General features: G+C 43.2%; 1 pseudogene; it reads right to left on the bottom strand.

Annotated features, from left to right (window-relative positions):
- Positions 1 to 10,485: 10,485 nt before the first annotated feature.
- LOC142442403 (glycine amidinotransferase, mitochondrial pseudogene) lies at positions 10,486 to 11,242 on the bottom strand (annotated as a pseudogene).
- Positions 11,243 to 18,807: the final 7,565 nt, after the last annotated feature.

Genomic DNA, 18,807 nt, shown 5'->3' with positions numbered 1-18,807 from the left:
GGATATAAGCATAAATAGGCTTGGCTCTTGACCCAAGCCAAGGGAACTCCAGTCTGATACCCTCACAACTCTACCTCCCCAATAACTGCGTAGCACAACCTACAGAGCCGAGTGGGGATAACTCTACAGAGTAACCTGAGGGGGGAGAATAATGAGTAAACTACAATAACTAAATTCAAATATGACAAAGGGAAAAGTATCAGAACCTAAATTACTAACACCCAATTTGTAAGCTATGGAGGACAGTGAGGGCCCAAAATCCATCTGCAGAGTATCTAGCCTAATTAAGCCACTGGCAGATCCCCATGAGATTTTTCTAGGTGCAAGTATTTCTTGCTCATTCCATGAAAAAAAATCATTCCTGGCCTTTTAAATATTCACAGTAGTCTTTTCTTTCTTACCCACTATTTGTATTTTTATCTCTGTATTGTTATTATTTTATCCTTACCACTTTATATTTTTCTCTTATTTTACTGTTTCTGTTGGCTTTTCCAGCTTGCAAAGCACAGAAGGAGTAGAGGCATAGACATAAGTATTGATGCAAAGGTTTATAGGGGAGACAGGGGTGGCGGGGGAGATAGGATGGGTGAGGGGTTGGGGGAGCAAACAATGTATGTGGGAGCAGAGGGGGAGCACTCTCGAGAACTGATAGTGATTACACAACTCATTTTAAAAGCGATTTAACCATGGGGAAGGCGGGGAGCGGGAGGGGTGGTGGTGGAGAAATGTTCCAAAACTGATTGTTGGGATGACTGTACAACTCTTTTTGTCATGATTAAACTAACCCTCCACACAAGCCAGGACGGCTCCAGCCCCACTCTCCGCAACTAATCCCCCATCCCTGAGGTACATCTGCACACCCGACTGAGGCACCCCAAAAGCATGACCATTGCAGGCTTCCTTTTTAACTCCTTTTGTTAGCAGACAACACACATTTGGTCCATTAGCAAGGTATTAGCATAACTACACAAGTAGAAACTGCAAGGGTAGCTTTCCAAAGCACAGGCAGGTAGTTTAGGCATGAGACAAAGACCAAAAGCCTCAGAAGCCACTCCCAGCTGACTTACAGGCTAGACCTAGCAATTCACAAGCTGGCCCAGGACACAAGCTCCTGGTCAGCATTCCAAGTCACTCAGATAAAGCAACTGCCCTCTGAGTAGGCTAACTCATAGGCATACAGGGCTCTCAGCCATAGTAGACACCAAAATCATTCTCCTAACCTTAATCTCAACCCTACCATGACAATATAAAAGACCACAGGGCAGTAAAATAACGTATTACCAGACACTGCCCCAGATGCTTAAAAACACCTCTGTTGCACACAGTCCTGATTTCCCCTAAGAACGCGGTCTAGAGACCCTCGCTGTTCTTTTGTTGGTATTGTTGTTGCTTGGTATCCTATCATTCCCATGCCTTTCCCCTCTATAAAACAAAGTTGTATGCTATTCCTATAATTCATCCTTAATCAGGACTTCTCCATCTGTCGGTCTATGTAAGGTCGGAAAGACAATGTTATTTCAATATTTTGCTTTCAGTTTACTGTTTTCAAGACCCTCACCACATCATCAACCCACAAATTAGTGACTACATCAGGGACAAGGCTTGTGGACAAAGCTTAGAGCCCAAACAAACACATTAACAGCTCTTCTGCTTCTTACTCTGGTATTATTTACTATTTCTATTTTTAATACTTTTGTCTCCTGCCTTTTCCTTCTTTGATTTTAATATGTAAACTTTCATTGCATAGCCCATTTTACCTATACTTTTTTTCTCTTTCTTTTCATTGATCCGTCGCTTCCCTTCTCATCTTCATAAAACCAAAAGCTGACACCACTCTTACAATTTTTTCCCTCTCCTGTATTCATGCACATCCCTCAGTCCTTGCCAAACAAGCCACCCCAGGGCCTTCCATGGCACCTGCCAACCTGGGTTCCTCCATCTCTTCAGGCACAAGGCTGATCTGCTGACTTTGGGCTCATCCACCTCTGTAAGCACCAATCTGTGGGTCTCAGCCAAGACTTCTTTGTTGGGTCAGGCACCAGCCAAGGGAATTAGGAACAGCCTGACCTGCCCTTATCTAATGGAGAGAGCTAGCTTCAAAAAGGGCTTATGAGCCAGCTCCTCAGTATCAGGTGAAATGATCAAGGCACCACCCTACCTCAGAATTTCAAGAATGGAGACAGCTTAAGCCCCTGCAGCTGCAGCTCCTGCCCCTTCCCTTCTTGTTTACCCTCCTGCCCAGCTTTAAAACTTGCTCTTCACCACAAATAGGCATGACTTCGAGGGCCCCTAGCTGGGGATCTGTTAATCTCACCTGGGAGCGCAGAATAAACTTCTCATTCTCTCTGGCCTGGCCTCAGTTTATCTTTGCAGTGAGCCTAATATTGTTCATTTCAGTAACTGCATGGGCCATTTTCTTGATTTGGCTTTCTCTCTCTCTCATTCTCTTTCTAATTAATAAATATATAGATACATAGAGATATCACATATATAAGCATTACTGGTTTTGCCTCTCTAGAGAACCCAACCTAACACAGCAAGTAACAATAGCAGCATCCGATGACAGCTTCTAAGAGCTGAAGGTCAGAGGTAAAGGTCCATAAAGTTGCCAGACCCTCAGTCTATAAGCACAAGGAAGTGAATTCTTCTAATAATCTAAGTGAGCATGGAAGCAGATTCGTTGAGCCTCCATATGAGAATATTACTCAACCTAAATTTCAGTCTTGTTAGACCCCAAGCAAAGCATCCAGCTAAGTTGTGCCCAGATTTCAGACACATAGAAACTGTGAGAGAATAAATGTGTGTTGTTTACAACAAATTTGTAGTAATTTGTTTTGTTGCAATAGAAATTTAATGCAGTGATTAAAATGAGTTAAGGAATATTCATAACATTTCATAGACTGAAAAATGCCATGCATGCTAGACATTAAATTGTAAGTTTATCAAAAACTTCACGGAGGCTTTACATTATTCAGAGTCAAAAGAGTTAATCCTGTGCTTTGGGGTGTACAAGTCACTTTTTGCCATGTTTTCATGTAAACTTCTCCAATTGTTCTTAAAATTATAGTGCAGAGGCAGTGATGATTTAATGTGTCTCTTCAAGCTAAAGTCTCTAACTCCCACCAAACAACTTTTGCTACATGGGTCTGGGTAAGAATATTGGGGAAACACTGACAAAATTCACCTGTGAGTAGTTGTTAGCAGGACTCATTATGATTACCATCCTGGAGGGGAGACTCTTACTACCAGCAAGAGTCAGGAGTGGAACATATCTTCTGCACCCCAAGATTCCTACAAAGTGAACCCCCTGGATTCAGAAGTCAGAAGGGGCATTGGAACAGCAGCAGCAGAACCAGCAGCTATAGAATGAGACAGAGTGGTGGACTTCCCTGCCCACAGAGCAAGTAAAGCTGAGTGCTTTGGGGCAGGAGGCTGGCTTGTAGGATGTTGTGCCTTTGGGCACTCAATTTGGGGAGATGAGTTTGCTGGCCCCTGGAGCTTGAGCGCAATGCCTTCAAGTTTAGGCTTAAAGCAAAGTGACATGCCCTTTGGGCATTTATCGAGACAGAACTTTGTAACATGTCTTGGTTGAACAACTGTATCATAAGTATTTGGCACCTGCATTGCAACCTGTTAGCTTCTTTTATGAACCCTTTATTCTGTATGGTCGTTACAGTAAACTATTGAACTCAGTACTTGGAAAAATAGTCTTGGGAATGATAGAAGATATAGTATCAGATTTTTATCCTGATTATGAAGTTCTGACAGTTGTGTCAGATAGTTTTGCTTTGTGATATGCATATCTTCTATATTACCGTCAATAAAGACAAAATCTGTGGTTTAGCTACTTATCCTTGGAGAACTCTGAAAAGTGCAGACTATTTTAATGATGGATCCAAGTTTATAGGTATGATTCAGCCCAGATCTTAATGGAATTGCCACTTTCATCATTTTTACCCTACATGTCGCTATGACTATTAAGACTACCAATAAGTGCTAGTGTTTTATGTCAGAGAATTTTAAATGGATGTTTGAAGGAAATTTTCCATGCCAGTATGCCAAATTTTATCTCAATTACAAGGGGATAAATGATATGCACTTAATTTCTGTCACTGGAAATATCATGTCTTTCCTTATATGGGAAATAACCCAAAAGTTCCAGACTTATGTGTAATCAGCTTCTTAATTATGAGATAAAGCAACACATATCTTTCCTTTACCCATTCCAAGCCCACAGTATGGCTCAAACTGAGAAGCTTCAAGTTCCATTATCTTTGCAGGCATCTCAGGTAATCTTCACAAACCACAAAACAAGCACTTTCATTCCAAGTTTACAGATATAGATACTCGGGTTTAGGGAGAATAAGTTTTTTGTCTGAAGTTATACAGATATAAATTATTCTACCAAAATTTTAAAACCAAATCTATGTCACATCCCAAAGCTACCTCCTTCTTCTACATTCTACCAGCCTCTTTAACCTTGACCGTTAATGACCCAGCAGAGTATCACCTTACAAATATTCCCGACCTTCTTGCATCCACTAGCACCCCAGCCCTTTTTAGATGTTATCTGTATAATTATCAGTTCACCTCTGAAAGGGGACAGGAGAATATCTGACATTAGTTTGAATTCTATTTAGATATAAATTATTAAAATGCAGGATTTCATTGACTTAAACAAGATATAAGTTTATTTGTCTTTCATGAAAAAGTTGTAGTCACTGTATTGATTCAGAGATGATTAAATGTAGGATAAAATCTTCAGGGAATTTAAGGGAAAAAATATCACACTGATGATAATCTGATAGAGAATGAACTTCTTGCTGTAATAAAAGGAGAAACATACTCTTAAGGACAGAAAGAGAAGTTCATTCATTAAACTAAGTTTTGAAGGTGAATAACATTTCAGTGGACAACAGTGGAATTTGAGGCCACATTCTCTCTTTCTTCTACAAGAGCAGACTTTTTAATTGAGTATATGAGTGCTCACTTAAGGACTACATTCCCCAGACTTACTGAGAATCATGCTTAAGCCCTTGCCCTCTTCTTTTCTTTCTTCCTGTGGCTCCAGAATGTGGCTAAGAGGGCTGAAGACTGAGCAGTCATCTTGGAACGTGAGCCGACCTTGACTATGAAGGTTCTAACATCTTACTATTTCGTTTTTCTTTTCCTTTTTTATTCTTACTATTTCTGTAGAACCTTCCCACAAGCCTGGGTTGACTTCATAATTAGAAGACAAGGGGCATGCTGTGCCTACCTCAAGAGATCAATGAGGACCCTACTGAATCCAGAACTCTCGGAACAACGGTGAAGACATACAGGCTCCCCATCAGAAAACCACTTCTGCACATCAATAACTCAGGTTCTTAGAAATGGGTTTGGGGTTTTGGTTTTAATTAATGAAGGGGACATATTCCTACCCACAAAAAAACACTTCTTTCAATCCTCTTGTCTTGTATCTTCTCCCTCTCCACAGATCTGTCCTTCCTTCCTTCCTTGTTTTCTTTTTTGAAAAAGCCTCCCCCAAATCCCTTCCAGTAATCTTGTCTTCATATCATTTCTCTTTCTGTTCTTCCCAATTCTCTATTGATGTCAGTTCTGACCATCAACTTTTCAGGACCAAGTCCTTGAAATTATATTAAACTTCTTGTTTCCTTTCAAATCTCATATACAGCTGGACACAATTCTGCTGGCTACATTTTATATAACCACATCAAACATGCCCCATGAAATCTAGAATACTACTATTTGCATCATTTACTGCTACCATGCTGGTAGAAGCCTCCAAGGACCCCTTACTGGGAGCCTTCACCTCCCAGTGGTCTCTTTGCTTCCCTCTATCCCACCTTTGTGTGACCTCAGATTCTGCTAGCTAGACAGCCAGCAGAGTATGCCTTCTGAAATTACAGTCAGATTATATCATCTCTCTACTCAAAATGAAAATCCTTAAAACCAGGCACCCTAACTTTCTCTTAGGAACCTTAGTGGTATAGTGGGTTGTGATTGGGCTGCTAACTGTAAGGTCAGTGATTCAAACCCACCAGCCACTCCTCAGGAGAAAAGTGAGGCTTCTTACTCCTGTAAATATTTCACCCTCAGAAATTCTAAAGGCCAGTTCTGTTCTGTCTTAGAGAGTTGCTATGAGTCAGAATTGATTCAATGGTGGTGAGAGAGAAAATGTTCTCTTTTATCTTCAAGTCTTCCAAGACAGTTTTTCTTAATGGGGCTTGCTCTGAGCACCCCCCTCTTAAACTGCTGCCCAGTCCCTCTTCCATCCCCCCCATTTCATAAATTGTATCATCTTCTAACATGTTATGGGGGCACTGTTGGTTCAGTAGCAGAATTCCCATTTTCCATCAGTCAATGTACCACAAACACAGCCATCACCATTCGTCAGTAAAGGCTTGCATGTTGCTGTGATGCTTCTCGGGCTTCAGTGAAGCATCCCGATGAAGACAAACTAGAAAGGAAGGCTGGAAATCTACTTCCAGAGATCAGCCTGCAAAAAGTCTGTAAATCACAATGGTTCTATACCATCGTGCATGGGATGGAAATGAGCCCAGGACCAACCTGATAGCTAAAGACAACAATGTATTTGATAATGCACTCATGATAAAGAATTTACCACAATTATACTTATTTCCAGTCTCTTTCCCCCAAGTAGAACTTCATGAAAACAGAAAATTTTGTCTGTTTTGTTCACTGAGTATCTCAAGTGTCTAGAACAATGCTCAGAATGTTGTAGCCCCTCAGTAAATATTTGTGGAGTAAATGAGGGAATAATAAGATCTCTTAGGAAGACAGCACATCTGAGAGAGTAGAAGTGAAGGACGAAACAAACCGGGCAGAAGTAGCATGCTCTGCCTGAGCAGAGAGTTGTGGGAGAGATCAGAATCACTGGCAGCTAAAATTGCTCTGTCTTTCAGATGGGCCACATGAACTTGACCCCCTTTCACACAGACTTATCTTTTACAGCCTCCCCCAACCCCTACCAAATACAAAAATGTCAACCAATCCAAACTTTGCCTTACTTCATGTTCATGTACCATGTGACGGTTCCAAGCACGCAACTGCAGGGAGGGGATACGCACTGCAGTGGACTTTGCCATTCCATACAGAACCCAACCCAGGTGTCCCACAAGACATTCTTACAATTCTATAGAACTCAGTAGGAAAGGGGAAAAAACTGTTTTCAGTGTTTTCTTCCAACCCCTGAATGTGTCCCCATTTCATTTGGAAAGTACCTGAGGAACGTTTAGAAAAACATAGAAAATATGTATTTTCAGACAATATTAGTTGCAACCCAAAAGCCATTTCTCCTTTTTTTTCCCTTTCTGTTATTTTATTCAGACTTAAGAAAACCAAATGTGCCCAAGAACATTTGGTCCCTAGTCCAAGCCTAAGGGATGAGACAATGTGTCAAACCAGTCATGCTAACCTGTGTCCTCTGCCAGCGACTGGGTGAGGGGTGGGCACAGGCTCCACGTCCAGCCAAAAGGGCCTGAGGGGATCTAACTAGGGACATTTGGGAATTATTTTTCTTCACGATTAAAAACACAAGTGTCATGGAGACCCTCTCCTTCCTGTTTGAGTCAGTTGTGTGAAGGCATACTGTTCGGAGTGGTGGCCGTTCTTTTGTGATCTAGAGAAGAAAGCCAAAATAATATCAGAGAAGCTGATTCAGAACCCAGACACCAACTCTGCTGCTGAATTAACAGCCTGGAGACTGCTTGTTTCCGGATTTATCTTACATAAATAATAATCCCTTATTGTAGTCAAATGATTTTATGTCAACTAGCCACTCCCACCTAGGGGTGGAATCAAACCTGTCCATCAGGATCACAGCCTGATGGTGTCTCCTTGGAACTGTGTGTGTGTGTGTGTGTGTGTGTGTGTGTGCGCGCGCGCCTCCCATCCACACCACCCACCTTCACCTTCACCTTCCTGCTTGCGGGCCACCCTGAAAGCTGCCACAACCCTGCTTTGTCTCCACCAACCTTGGATCCGCATGACGCTGTACCCACAAACCTGTGATCTCCCTGCATTCTGAATCATTACATGCGGCACATGAGTCTGAAGAAGGACTTATGGACTAGTTTTGGACTTATGGGTTGAGTTGGGCCAGGCTGGGATGCGTGCTTAATATACAATCACTTCTTGATATACAGCTCTTTCTTCTACACATATGAGTTGTCACGGATTTGTTTCTCCAGTCAACTCAGCCTCACACGCTTATATTTTAGCATTATAAATTAATATTCATTTCTAATGGCAAAAAAGTATCAACTAATAAAATTGTCATAAATGACATCCATGTGCTTCTTGTGCAACATTTCAAAGTAATGGAGGTTACTTTACATAAATGTCTTCAATGAGATTAAAAGTAAAATCTGTTCTTTAATTACTGTCTGCCATCTTGGTGATTCCAGCTCATGCAGCTACACGTGTGCAGGGAAGGACTCTCCGTGGGTTTTTTATTTGTTTTCAGGGGACACAAAAGTGTTTTGGTTTTTTCCTTACAAAAGTGTTTTCAGAGTAAAAACTCATATATAGTATCCAAAATTAAAATTATTTCATCACTTGAAGGCTTTAGTGCCGTTAGTTTTTAAATAGTTTTATTGAGATATAATTCATCTATCATACATTTCCATAGTTCAAGCATATTTTTAAAAAGCTGTAAAATCATCACTACAATCAGCACTGCCACATTTTCTTCCTTCTTGTGTCCATTATTAGCTTCCCATTTCCCTCCAACATGTCTTCCCAAAGCCCCTGGAAGCCATTCCTCTAGTTAAAGACATTCACAGCTCTACCAAACAGGAAGAAGATATTAAGATTAGGGCCACCATTTGAAGCTGCTTTAAGAAAACTTTAAACAGGTAGGTGGTTAAGTATCAGCAAACTGACTCAAGTGACTAATTTTTTTTTCTTGGCACATGCATATTCATCAAAGTTTTATACTTGAAGCCAAGTAGTAAATAACTTTAGAAATAGAGAGTAAGACCTAACACGAGTTTTTATTTTCCTTCTGTCAGAGAAAAGTCATAAAAATAAGTCAGAAGACCCCTGTTAGGAGGCCTTGTGGCTCAGTGGCTAGAGGCTGATAACGAAGCAAGTTTAACCCAACAGCCACTCTAGGAGTGTGGCAGTTACATGATCTGGTGTCAATTTGAGGATTGAGAGTGTAGGGGCAGAGTCTGACCTGTCAATCAGGATATAGCCATTGAGGCTTTTGTGTGGGCATGGCCTTCTGAGGATTCTGGGAAATCTGGTATTTCCTCCTTGGAGGCGGGAGACACTCTGTCTGCTCACTCTCTGAGAGTCACTCTGTTGACAAGATACATAGCACTATGCTGACAGAGCCCATGCCCTGGAAGGTAAAGAAACCACGTGGAGACCCCTGCCAGTGCTGAGATGCTTACAACGCCACTGGATCCACAAGACTTCCCACCCGCTGTCCTGTGATCATCCAGCATTCGGCATCATTGCATATGTTTCATGAGTCTGAAGAGGACTTTATAGATTGGTACTGGACATATGGGCTAATATCAGACTTATGGACTTGATCTGGAGTGGGCTGGGATGTTTTCTTAATGTATAATAACACTATGTAAAGCTTTTTCTTATGCACATATGAGTATCCATGAATTTGTTTCTCTCATCTACCCAGACTAACACAGGGAGAAAGATGTTGCAGTCTGTTTCCATTAAGATTTACAGCCCTGGAAAGCCGTGAGGTAATTCGACTGGGTGCCGCAGGGTAGAGTTAGAATTGACTTGACAGCAGTGGGGTTGGCTGGTTTGGTAAGATCCCTGTTATGGAGATGATTGTTCAAGCACTTTTTAAAGTGAAAGATGGAACATTGTCATGAAGCGTCCTGCTGTGTTTTAGACCAAGCCAAAGCCTTAACAAGTGTGGTCAACCAACGTAGAACGATAGGGTGCCTCGGTGGCAACCGTCACAGATCCAGGAGTGAAAGCCTCTTCCCGGGGTACTGGGGTAGTGAATGTTAACCCTAATGCCACTGATATCCAGCTTTTCAGACATATTGTGTTAGCCTGGGTTGACTAGAGAAACAAATTCATAGACACTCATATGTGCATAAGAAAGAGCTTTATATAAAGAGTAATTGTATATGAAGAAAATATCCCAGCCCAGTCCAGATCAAGTCCATAAATCCCAGCCCATATGTCTGATACCAGTCTGTGAATTCCTCTTCATTTCATGCAAACCATGCATTGATGCTGCATGCAGAAAGATCGCAGACCAGTGCGTGGGAATTCTTGTGGATCCAGTGGTAGTGGAAGCATCTCAGTGCTGGTGTGGGTCTCCACATGGCTCCTCCAGCTCCAAGGTTCTGGCTGCCATCATCATAGCTCCGTGTGGTTTGTCAACAGGAATGTCTCGCAGGGAATGTCTGTGTCCCAGCTCCAATGAGCTATTTTTCTCTGTAGTGCCTCCAAATGAGGTTATCAAGCTGCTACCTAGTGACATGCTAGACTCCACCCCTTCTCAAGTTGACAGGAGATGATGTAACTGCCACAGATATTTTGAAATGAGACTTCATTGCTATACATTGCAACACACCTTCCAGCTAGTATTAAGGCATTCATGGAAAGCCAGACTGGTATCGGTGGAGCAATGATGGTCCATCCTTCTTTCTTGAAAAGATCAATCTGGTGACAAGGTCTGTCAGAGTTGGAGAGATCAAGGCCAGGTATGTTGATATTGAAGGTAGCATCCAAGTGTGTCGGATTGGATCTGTAAAGGAGATGGTAGACCCCAAGATAGCTACACATTCATTGAATGCCCAGGTAACCTGATCCCTGTGCGAAAATCTCTCTTCCAGCTTGAATGAAGTCCACAGCATCAAAGAGTGGTTCAAATTCAATTATGATGAATTTCCCTGAGCAGCCAACTTGGGTCTGGCTGCAATAGAATCAGGGGGCAATCTTGGTCATAGAGATCATCAGCCTTTGTGGACTGAGGAGCGATCCTCCACTTGGCCCCTAGTTGTAAGTAGTCTCCGATGATTTGCCAATATGCTCAGTATTCAAAGACGTGCTCGTTCCACGCCATGGAAACCTCAATAATCTCACTTCTCACAACACTCAGGATGTCTGGACGCATCACACCATATAAACCCAGAGGCTAAACATCAGGTTTTTAGTACTTCAGTGATCATTCACTAGTAACAGGCCTCCCTATTGTTACTCCTTCCATTTTTAAAATAATGCACATTCTGGCTATCAGATAGGGTGGCATCTGGGGTCTTCAAGACTTGTTTCCAAACAAGCAGCCAATTAATTGAGATGTCAGCTAAATTCACATGGAAGAAGCACACCAATATCAATACCCAAGCATTGTAAATCATATAGTCCGAAGCCGAAGGAGGGAATAGTGTCAGAGCTGAAATTGTGAGATACTGACTTGCAGAAGGCTGTAGATGACATGGAAGCCCAAGATGCATTTGTGGGATCTACATAGGCAATAAGTGATGTCCCTCTACCCATAATAGAAGGGTGGGAAGAAACTGGCTACCAGAGTGCATTCAACAGATGTCTATAGAAGATCAAATGGGAAACCTGACTTGAACAATTAAAATATTGTCAGTGGATCCCTGCTCTGATGCACATTCAGCCTGATTGTGTGTGTGTGTGCGCACACGCACTTTTTGCCGATGTGTCAACTTCCTTTTTTTATCATTTTATTGGGGGCTCATACAACTGTTATCACAATCCATCCATCCATTGTGTCAAGCACATTTGTACATTTGTTGCCATCATAACTTTCAAAACATTTGCTTTCTGCTTGAGCCCTTGGTATCAGCTGTTTTCAGCATTTTCTGTGGTATTGTTTTTGTTGTTGTTTTGTTTCATATTGGGATTTATCTCAGAAGTGTTGTGTCATTGGGGGGGGGGGGTCCTCTGGAAAGTTTGTTATGTTTTTCTGGTTTTGGTATATGAAACCCAGGATTGATAAGCCGATAGAAACAGCAAGTAGAATAAGGGCTCCTGGGGGTGCCGTCAGGAAGGCGGGGTAAAGAGAAGCTGATGGCAAGGGGTTCAAGAAGGAAGAGAATGTTCTGAAACTGATTGTGGCAGGAATTGTACAATAGTGCTTGGCGTAATGGAACAATGGAATTATATGGTATCTGTATTAGCTCCCAAAAATGGGGTTTTTTTTGGGGGGGGGTCTATTGTGTATTTCTCCTATTTCAACCACACCTTTTTAAACTGTTTTTGTTTTTTTTTTTAAATAATGGCCTCCATGCTTTTGGTACAATGGCTAGTACTTTTCATGTGCGTTGGCCTTGACCTTCATGGTGAATGGTCCGACACAGGTCTTTTCTGCTCTGCCCGGTACCACTTTCTCTGAGTTGCCCCTTTCCTCATCGGAAGAGATAAAGCAGTCTTTGGGCACATGATCCGTGGCCTAGTCAGCTGCACGGGAGTTCTGCGTGGGAACTAGGGCTGCCTGGATGGCCTGGAAATCTTGCTGTACCCATCTTTGAGGTTCCTTCCAAGCTGAAACCATCTCGGTGTCCTCCCTCCACGCAGACGCACAGGCTGCATCCAAAGCAACACCTCTGGCCTGGCTGGCCCATGAGTAGAATACTCCTGCCACTCAGTCTCCTGGATTTGAGCCATCCGTGAGCACTTTCAGGCTGTGACTGTTCAGAATTGACTCAATGGCAGTGAGAGTGAGTCTTCTGAAATGCCCTTTGGTGGGTTTAAACTGCCAACCTTTCAAATGGTCATTGAATACAGGGACAAAGCGTCATATTGACAACATTTGATAGACCTGATAAGGATTCACGAAGGTCATCACACTTGGGGGTTTTATGTCCCCCTAATTCAATGCTTATAAAGTTCTAGTGGAGCTGTGTGTTAGGCATTAGGCTGCTCACACGAGGTTGGCAGTTAAACCCGTGAGGCTGTCTGCTCCTGGAAAGACAGAGGCTCTGAGTCGCAGAGTGGGTCACTGTGAGCTGAGGTCCTGGTGACGTACTGCGGTCCACTTTGGGCTGCTCACTGAACTTCAGCAATTCACAACCCTACCAGGTCAACAGAAGAAAGACAAGACTTCCTCCTTCCCTAGCGGGTTACAGCTTCTGAAATCCAAAGGGACAGTTCTTCTCTACCCTATAGGGTCACCGTGAGCCTAGACCGGCTCGATGGCAGTGAGTAGGTACTTCAGTGTATAAAGTAAAGCTTAAACATCTAATTTGCGTTTTCTTATCTGATTAGCTGAATCAATTGGCTGAGCAAGCAAATGCTGACAGCCAAGTAGCCACTGTATGTGAGTGACCAGGATACAGAGGATCAAACCAAAGCTCCAAACTCACTGGCGGCAAGTCAATTCCAACTCACAGTAGTGTACGGATGGCTCCAAGCCACTCAAGAGACCGAAAAGTCAAATGGTTCAGCTGGAAGATCTGCATGGAGGCCAAGGGTTTTCTTAAGACCCTTGTAGAAACTGATACTTTTACACTGGAAAATCGAGAACGCGTGAAAGTAACTGCAATGAGTCTGAACTATTCCCCCCCTCCCAGACCTTGTATCTTGACTTGTATCTTGTATTTTTTTCCCCACTTCAAGTACACAGTATGTGTTTATTATGTAGCTTTCTTTACATCAGTTTTCATTGGATCTGGACTAGTATGTATGTACCCAGCTGTGAAAAATGCCTTCCCTAATGTCTAACAGCTGGGGCCCTGTTGACGCAGTGGTTACAATTTGGGCACTAACGGTAGGGTCAGCAGTTTTAAACCACCAGCTGCTCCAGAGTAGAATGATGAGACTTTCTACGCCCGGAAAGAATTAGTCTCAGAAACCTACAGGGCAGTTCTACTCTGTCCCGTAGAGTCCTTATGAGTTGGAACTGACTCAACAGCAGTGAGTTTGGAGTTTGGCTTAATGTGCAACACAAAAGAGAGTACAGAAGCCCTGGTGACTCTGTCAGTCAGTGCTGGACAGCTCACCAAAAGGTCAGTGGTTCAAACTTACCCGTCACTCCTCAGGAGAATGATGAGGCTGTCTACCTCCTTAAAGACTTGCAGCCTCACAAGCCCTGTAAGGGTCGTTCTGAGTCAGAATGGACTCCGTGGCTGTGGGTGGGATATGCAGCACACTTGTTTTCAAATGTCATTTGTAGATCATTTCTCTAGGCCAGCAAAGAACATAACGAGATAATGCACTGGAAAGCATTTTGCAAGCTGTGAAGTCTTATAAAAAATGCTGCTGTTCAAAGAGGACTGTGGGACTGGCCCCACCACGAGACACAACACCCCTCACCGACCCACAGTGCTATGGGGGACAGCACTGGAGATGCAGGGTGGGAATTGTGCCGGTCTGAGCCCCCACACCAGAGCAAAACACAAAGGGAGAGCAACAGAGCAACAAGGGGAGCAAAGCAATGAAATACGGGAGGAAGCCCGAAAATAGACTTCGGAATCGGCGGGCAGGGCGTGGCACTTCACGGGGTAGTATTGGAAAGCATTCAGAAGGGTCAGCAGACAGACCTGGAACTATTTATGGGCTTTTCTTTTCTTTTTCCTTTTTTCTCATGTCTATCCATGTAAGATAGGCAGGATAACCTATCCTGAGGAGAAAGCAATGAGGGCAGTGGCTCTGGGGGGGGACATGGGAAGGAGCAGATGGGAGAAAGGGAGGGGCAGCCAACAAACCCAGGGACAAGGGGACAGTAAGACATCTAAAATGGATGGCGAAGAAGGTGTCACTTGTAGAAGACTGCGTAGAATGCCTTGGGGGCATTTAATAAAGTGCAATGTGGTCAAGAGACAGTACTGAGAGTCAAATGAAGGTTGAACATGATAGTGGGACAGGAGGAAAGTAAAAAGAAATAGAGAAAAGAACTAGGAGGCAAAAGGCATTTATAGAGGCATAAATTTAGGCATGCACATATGTAAATATAGTAATATATAACTATAGGGATATTGAATTATGTGCATATATTTATAGGTTTAGTATTAAGGTAGCAGATGGGCATTGGGTCTCTACCCAAGCACACCCTCAATGCAAGAACACTTTGTTCTTATAACTTGGCATTCTGTGATATTCACCTTCTCAACACGATCGCTGAAGACAACATGGGTGCATAGGCAAATGTGGTGAAGAAGGCTGATGGTGTCCGGTTAATAGAAGATACGGTATCTGGGTTCTTAGAGGCTTGAAGTTAAACAAGCAACCATCTAGCAGGAAACAACAAAGCCCACATGGAAGAAGCACACCAGCCTGTGTGATTATGAGGTGTCAACGGAATCAGGTATCAGGCATCAGAAGACCCCAAACAAACAAATACATAGATGTAAATGATAGGGGTTGGAGTGGAGACCCAAAGCCCATCTGTAGATAATTGGACATTCCCTCAGAGAAGGGTCACAAGAAAAGAATAAGACAGCCAGGTGCAGCATAGCACCGATGGAACACACAAAACACCCTCTAGTTCTTCAATGTTTCCTGCCACCCACTATCATGACCCCAGTTCTACCTTACAAATCCGGCTTGACTGGAGCATGTACACTGGCACAGATAAGAGCTCTCCATACATGGAATCTAGGCAAGATAAATCCCTCATGCACAGCAATGGGAGTAATGACACTATGAATGTAGAGGAAAAGTGGGGGGAGAAGGCAGAGAAATGGAAAACCGACTACAATGATCGACGTGTGACCTGCCACCCCCACCCCCAGGGGAATGAACAACAGAAATGTGGGCAAGGGAGACAGCGGATGGTGTAATATATGAAAATAATAGCTTATTCTTTTTCAGGGGTCCATGAAGGTGGGAGAGTTGGAGAAGGAGGGAAAAAAAAGAGCTGATACCGAGGGCTCAAGCAGAAAGAAAATGTTTTGAAAATGATGGTAGCAACGTATGTACAAATGTGCCTGATACAATTGATGTATGGAATCTTATAGGAGCTATAAGAGCCCCCAATAAAATGTTTTATTAATTTTTAAAATGTTGCTGTTAGTACAACTTCGGGGGTGTTAAATTTTAAATGTTTAGGTGAGCCAGGTTTTTATGTAAATCAGGGTACCAGAGAAAACACTGGGGACACATCTGCAGAAAGGGGGGTATACTGCTGGGTTTTCCTATCTTAAACGGTAAAATTCTTCCAATGAGAACAGAAATAATTCAAAAATCCTGCCTTCCTCCGTTTCTTAAAACACGTAAGTGTGTGACGAACTCTGCTGTTCACAGATGATTAGAGCAGGACACACCCTAAGACCGTGTGTAAAGTGGCTGTCACAACTGATCCCCGTGTTCTGCGCTTGCTAGTGCAGCGGGGCTTCAATCGACAGCTGTTGAACTGACCTGGATGCATGAAAAGGATGGAACTCCTTGCTACTCAACAGCACCGGGACCTTACCAGAAAGGCGGAACCCAAGACATGCTTGGGGTTCTGCATTTTCTCAAGACCCCCAGAATTTGCATTTTCTCAAGACCTCTAGACATGATGTGGTGGGCACACTCCAAGCTAGGTATGTCCCGTTTGTCGTGGACATCCCTCATTAAAAGGGGCGGTGCACATGTTATTGTGCCTCTCTACCTACAGGCGCAGTCTGACCGCATGAGTGTGTTCATAGGCTGGCATGTGCCATGCAGGCCACAGGTGCTGCGAAGGGACAGTGAGTGGCATATAAATACCAAGTTTTCTTAACCTTTCAAGGCAATCCTGAAATGTGCTCCACATGGTCTTTCAAAGGGTCCCAGTGAGTTTGAGCTCCACTTGGCTGTAGTGTTAACCCACTCATTAAGGCACCCTTTATTGGCTTTCCTACCTGCCCTGTCTCACATTTCTACACCCTTACATGGCTTTCTGAGACCACCTCCCAAATAGAGTAAAACACTTTCCATCTGATCCCGATCTCAAAGTCAGCTTTGGGAAGCATTCACACTTCAACAAGTTACCTCTCACTTCTCAGCGTTATCCTCTAATATAGCCCCCCCCCCCCCCATTTGAAAGGATGAGGAAACTAAAGCTCCAGAACAATGATAAATGCCCAGCTGATCAACAAGCTCATGCCGATCAGGAGGGATTTCACCACCTGGCTTCCAAATCGGGTTCTACTCCAGGGGCTTCTGCTCACTCGATGGAAGAATCAGAATGTTAGTCAGGGTGATTGCTACAGTACCTTTCAAGTTCTGAGTTCGAGGTAATAGAGAAACAGCAAGAGCTCAGGTCTCCTGATAAAAAGATCCAAAGATTCTTTCCAACTCACTAAATTTCTTCTCCTACCAATTTATGTTATGTTATAAGAGCAATAGCAACAAAATCCAAGTTATAGCATTAAACTAAAAAATGCACTATAGTCTTTTGTCCCTGGAGCCTAAATCACTTTGTTTACAACCAATTCATGACAATTCATACTAATGAAAAATCTCACCAACATAAATAATTCAAAGACTCACTAATAGGCAGCCCAGCTGTAAGGCACTCTTGCCAAAGGAAACATCCCAATAGGCCATAAAGGTGGGGCTGGTGGTGGGAATGACTTCTGCTGCGTGCAGATGATCTGCAGGGTGGAAATCACTCTACTGCCAGCTTAAGCTTCAGAAAGCGTGTTCCCTTTAAGGTCGTTTAGTAGTAAAGATTACTAGCTATCTGTCAGTTTATCATACTGTGAGGGTTTGCATTGATGCTGGAAGCTATTCCACTGGTATTTTAATGCCCTGGTGAACAGGTTTCAGGAAGGTTTCCAAACGAAGACTAAAATGAAAGGCTGGGTGATCTTACTTCCCAAAATGAGTTCATGGAAACCCTACGGATTACAACAGCTATCATGCTGGGCGTTGAATCCCCAAGGTTGGAAGGTACTCAGAATAGTGTCTGCAGCAATGGATCTGCGTATGCCAATTATCTTGAAGATGGTTTTGTTGTTTTGTTTTGTTCTATTGTCCTTGGGGTTGCCAGCAATGTGACAGGGGATGAGATCTTCAGTGGAAGTGGGCAAGATACCAGGTAGCTGTGGAATTTCCAAGCCTGGGCCAGCACAGAAGTCTGTGCAAGTATTCTACCTGGACCTTAATCTGGTTCCACCACTTTTCTATTGCATGGGCTTCAGCAACAACTCCCCTCGTGCCACATTGCCAACCCAGAACTGGAGTGATGCTGCAGGAAATGCATGGAGCACAGTAAGAGGGATGCAAATAAACTGTGAAACTACAGCGAAGCACAGGCAGTTCTGCTAGCATCAGAACAGAGCTGGGTCAGGCAGTTCTGCTAGCATCAGAACAGAGCTGGGGTAATCCACAACCACTGTGAGTATCTTCCCCAAAAGCATTCCTCTTTCCCCTGCTTAGAGTAGCATATAGTGGGCAAAATCTCCCAAGTGAATTTGTCCAAATTCATCTCCATCAATGCTTTCTCTCAGAACCTGAAGCCTATTTCTACCTTCTCCCACCCGTAGAGGGTCATCCTCTGACAACCACGGGTAATACAAACATGCATCCATGTTGAGTATTAGCCAGAGACACAGTTAGGCATTAGTTTAAATAAGGTACTTGATCTATGTAAAGTAATGTGACACTGAATCTGTACCCCAGGTTTGGGAATGCATGGGGACAGGAAACAAAGAGGAACTGGAGCACTGTGAAACAAGATGAGGTCATTAACGCCCCGTATGGGGTGAGGCTTAAGCCCAAATAAGGAAATGCCCTATCACTTGACTATTGGGTAATTGATTTGTATCTGTACCTGACACCCCGTATAACCCAGTTCCAAGTCTCTCTGTCCTCCTCTTTACTTCAGCCATTGCCAAAGCAGGTAGCATGATCACT

The sequence above is a fragment of the Tenrec ecaudatus genome, chromosome 3 (assembly GCF_050624435.1).
Source record: "Tenrec ecaudatus isolate mTenEca1 chromosome 3, mTenEca1.hap1, whole genome shotgun sequence".
Lineage (NCBI taxonomy): Eukaryota > Metazoa > Chordata > Mammalia > Afrosoricida > Tenrecidae > Tenrec > Tenrec ecaudatus.
The sequence above is the reverse complement of the archived record's forward strand: the minus strand, read 5'-3'. Positions and strand labels throughout refer to the sequence as shown.